The sequence below is a fragment of the Bos grunniens genome, chromosome 11, assembly GCF_055505025.1.
Source record: "Bos grunniens cultivar Pamir isolate PY7600 chromosome 11, Bosgru_T2T1.0, whole genome shotgun sequence".
NCBI classification, from domain to species: Eukaryota; Metazoa; Chordata; class Mammalia; order Artiodactyla; family Bovidae; genus Bos; species Bos grunniens.
Window position 1 is genome coordinate 105,102,695 of NC_141175.1, and position 4,711 is coordinate 105,107,405.

General features: G+C 47.4%; 1 pseudogene; it reads left to right on the forward strand.

Annotated features, from left to right (window-relative positions):
* The first annotated feature begins 3,146 nt into the window (after positions 1-3,146).
* On the forward strand, positions 3,147-3,718 carry LOC147363765 (protein BEX3-like; annotated as a pseudogene).
* Positions 3,719-4,711: the final 993 nt, after the last annotated feature.

Consider the following 4,711-nt stretch of genomic DNA (forward strand, 5'->3'; position numbering starts at 1 on the left):
ACACCAATCACCTAGTTCCCTGGTGTTTCAATCTCATTTCTAGCATTCCATAATCTCTGCCCATGGTCCCTCCATCAGACACCCCTAGTCTCCTGCTCCACCTCCTGCAATAGCCTCCCAGCCGTACTCCCTATCTCCGGTCCCCCACCCTGACCCTTCCACTATCCATCCAAGTATCACCTTCCCCATAACTAGCTCTGCGAGGAAACCCCTCTAAAGAGCATCTGGAGTAACATGGCCTGGCTTTGAGGCAAGGGAGGCCAGGCAAATCAGTTATCTTCTCTGGGCCTCAGTTTTTTCCTTGGTATAATGGGGAAAAAAATCAATATATTTCATAGGACTTTGTGGGAATTAAATGAGATAATGTATGCTAAAATGGTACTTTGCAAATGCTTGCCAAATGCATGATAAATAGTATGGTTTCATTTTTGCTTAATCTACATGTTGGTCCTTCTAATCAAACACCTGCTATAAAGTTCCTCCCAAACCAGAAATCTGCTCTGGCTTCCCATTGTCTGCTGTGTGTGCCTAGTTGCTCAGTCGTGTCTGACTCTGTGACTCTTTTGACTGTAGCCCACCACACTCCTTTGCTCATGGAATTTTCTGGGTAAGAATACTGGAATGGGATGCTATTTCCTACTCCAGGGGATCTTCCTGACCCAGAGATCAAACCTGCATCTCTTGCACTGGCAGGTGGGTGCTATGCCACTGAGCCACCTGGGAAGCTCCAAGCATACTGGAGAGGGTTGCCATTTCCTTCTCCAGTGGATCTTCCCAACCCAGGGATTGAATCTGCGTCTCTTATGTCTCCTGCATTGGCAAGTGGATTCTTTACCACTATTGCCACCTGGGAAGCCCCATTGTCTCCTAGGAAAAAGCAAAATCTCTTTACAATGGCATTGTTTTTTCAAGAGATTCTAAGTTGTAACAACAACATAAGTCGCTCAGTCATGTCCGACCCCATGGACTATAGCCTGCTAGGCTCCTCTGTCCATGGGGATTCTCCAGGCAAGAATACTGGAGTGGGTAGGCTATCCCTTCTCCAGGGGATGTTCCCAACTCAGAAATCTAACCGGGGTCTCCTGCATTGCAGGGGATTCTTTACTAGCTGAGCTACCAGGGAAGCCCACCCAAATTATATCACATTGTTGTTCCATTTCTTACATTTGCCCTGCACTCAGCTGAATTCCTCAGTGGCTTAGTAGGTAAAGAATCTGCCTGCAATGCTGGAGACACAGGAGATGCCAGTTCTATCCCTGGGTCAGAAAGATCCCCTGGAGGAGGAAATGACAACCCACTCCAGTATTCTTGCCTGGGAAATCCCATGGACAAAGCCTGCCGAGCTACAGTCCACAGGGTTACAAAGAATCGGACACAACTGAGCAGGCGCCCACGCAGCTGAATCGAGCTCTTAACTCTTCTTGGGACTTGCCTCCGTCTTTCTGCCCTTGTGCAGTTGCTTTCTCTGTGTTTCCCTGAAATCTTTCCCACTCCCTGCCTCTACTGAAATCCTGGTGGGCATTTTTACATCACCACAACAAAGCCTCACTCTGACTCCTAAATCAGAAGAGAACACTGATCGTCTAGTGCCCCCTGGTGGTACCCCTTGTACATTCTGCTTTTTATTTGCAGTCCTCAGGTTTTACTCTTCCTGTAAGACTGGTTCTCAAGGTTTCTAATTGGGTCTCATTTTTCTCTGTGTACCCATAAATGCTCATGGGGTTTAATGCACATATACATATTTCAGAGGTGACTAAATGAGGTGACAGGTCTTAAGGTGCAGACATACAGGGCCCAGGAGCCTGAGTAACCCTATGTCCGGTTTCAGGTTTAAGAAGTAGTGACTCCTGAAGGTCATCTTTGGAAAGAGGCCACACAATGTGACCCACACAAACTGAAATGAGGCTAGAGCTGAGCCCAACTTGCTAACTAATGCCCCCTCAACGGTCTGTGCCTTTCGGAGTGCTTCCAGGTCTTTCAGCGTCCTGGGAATAATTCTGTTTTTAAATGTTTTCAAAAAATCTTTATTTTTCAAATAAATTTAAAATTTATTTTAAATTTTTTCAAAAAAACCCTTTCATTCCCTGGTCAGGGAACTAAGATCCCACATGGCACATGGTGTGGACAAAAAAAAAAATATGCACTAATCACCACAGTTGCATTTTAGAATATTTTTATCACAACAAGAAAATGTGTTCCCATTAGCAGTTTCCCACCATCCATCCTCTCCTGCACCCCATCTGTCTCCCTCACTCTATTCCCACCTCATCGACAACCACTTGTTTATTGGGTTGGCCAAAAAGTTCGTTCAGGAGCCACTCCATGATCCAATATGCAAGTTTCCAAATGGCTGTCTTAGTTGCAGCATGTGGGATCTTTTTTTTTTTAGTTGTGGCATTAAAACTCTTAGTGATCCAGTTCCCTGTCCAGGGATCGAACCCGGGCCCACTGCATCAGGAGGGCAGAGTCTTAGCCATTGGACCACCAGGGAAGGCACTTGCCTGAATTTTAAGGATGACAACATGACATTCACCTAAACAGACAAGGTAGCTACAAGTCACACAGCTGCTGAGAAGCAGAGCTGTCACAGGACTTGACTGTCCCTTGGAAGGCCCAGTCAGATATATCAAAACACAGCCAGGGCTGCAAATTCCTTGCCTACGGGGGCCAGGCAGCTAACACCAAGGAGTGAGGGATTCAAGAGAAAGAAGACAGGTTCAGTGAGAGACGCATGTGCACCTACTAAGGCTGGCAGCTGCTGCATGTGGGTCCCATGTGGCTGGTATTCTGACTCTTCCCTAGATCCCAGAAATCCACATGGTGCGAACTATTGCCATTTTTAAATTAGGCACCAATACTGGAGTCAAAATATCTCCATAGGTCCAATTTTGGCCCAGCAGATGGCCATTGAGGATGAATTCCTTAAGCCTCCTTTAATTCATTTCTCAAAAGCAAACAGGCAATTCCCGTCTGGGTACAAGCTCCGCGCTGCCCTGCACACAGTGGGATGGCATCAGGAGCGGGGCAAGCTGAGCAGGTCTACGAAACTAAACGCGATAGCTGCACACTTGAGGCAAGAACTGGAAGGAGCAGAAGACAGTGAGGAGAGGCCCAGAAAAATAGCCAAGGGGGAAAAAAGTCTCATCATGGCAAATATCAACCAGGGAAATGAAGAAATGGAGCAGCCTGTGCAGAATGGAGAGGAAGGCCACCCTTTGGGAGGGGATGAAGGCCACCAGCCAGAAAGAAATCATAGACGGGGACAGGCTTGCAGACTTGCCCCTAATTCCCAGTGTGCGAGCATGCTAAGTTGCGTCCGACTCTTTGCAACCCTATGGGCCATAGCCTGCCAGGCTCCTCTGTCCATGGGATTCTCCAGGCAAGAACATTGGAGTGGGTTGCCAGGCTCTCCTCCAGGGGATCTTCCTGACCCAAGGATCAAACCCATGTCCCTATGTCTCCTGAATTGGCAGGAGGGTTCTTTATCACTAGTGCCACCTGGGCAGCCTGATGGGCCATACCCAATAGGCAGGTCAACAATGGGATGGGTGGAGATGGAGATGATATGGAAGAGTTCATGGAAGAGATGAGAGAAATCAGGAGAAAACTTTGGGAGCTGCAATTCAGGAATTGTCTGCATATCCTTATGGGGATCTCTAATCAGCATGACTATCATGATGAATTTTGCCTTATGCCCTGGCTCCTGTCATTTCCATGAGATTATTACTGTGATTCCCACTGTTGTTCTCTTTTTCCTTGCATTTTCCTAATAATGCCTTTACTAATCTGTTTTCTGTGGCCCTTATGTAATTTCCATGTGTCAGGTGGGTTTTGTGTTGCCTTGGCACACAATCTAAGTTTCTCTCAACAGTAAAGTTTCACCCATTTGCATGGAAAAATATAAACTTAATAAAGCAATTAAAAAAAAAAAGCAAGAAGGCTGTAACCATTCAGCTGTTCATCACCATTCCACAGAATTGTTCTTGTTCAGTCTTGAATTGTTCTTATTCAGTCTTGTTCGTGTCTGACCCTTTGTGATCCCAGTGTGCCAGGCTTCCCTATCTTTCACTATGTCCCTGAGTTTGTGCAAACTCATGTCCATTGAGTGGGTGATGCCATCCAACCATCTCATCCTGCGTAGTTAACTAACCCTTCTCCTCCTGCCCTCAATCTTTCCCAGCATCAGGGTCTTTTTTACAGACTAGAACTGGTTGACTAGTGGTAGGAGGGCAGAGGTGCCTCTTGCCCCTCTCCGTGGCGGGGGGTGAGGGTGGGGGGCGCTTCATTGTTGGAGAAGAAATTAAGTGACTGTCTTCAATGAGTTGGCCCTGGCGGGCGGGCAGCTACTTTCTTCACTGATGTTCCTGGGGCCTTGGAAAGGGCCCTGCTGCGGAATGTGACAAGCATTTGGGGGCAAAGGGGAGCCGCCTGGGTGCCCAGAACGAGGGTCGCGGAAGCATGGGTTCTAGGTGGGGTAGGTGAGGAACAGAGCTTTGTATCAATTGTTTAATACAGAGGAAAAACCGAAAGGAAGATAACACACACGCACGCACTCGCACACGCACACACACACGGTTCAGTCTCTTGCAAGGTGCGAGAGTTTCCTCAGACAGAAATCCGGCTCATTAGCCCCTCCATGCCTGCATAGCTCATAGGACTGTTACCAGAGGAAGAAGGGGTTAGAAAAGCACTTGGGACAGGATAGGGTGCT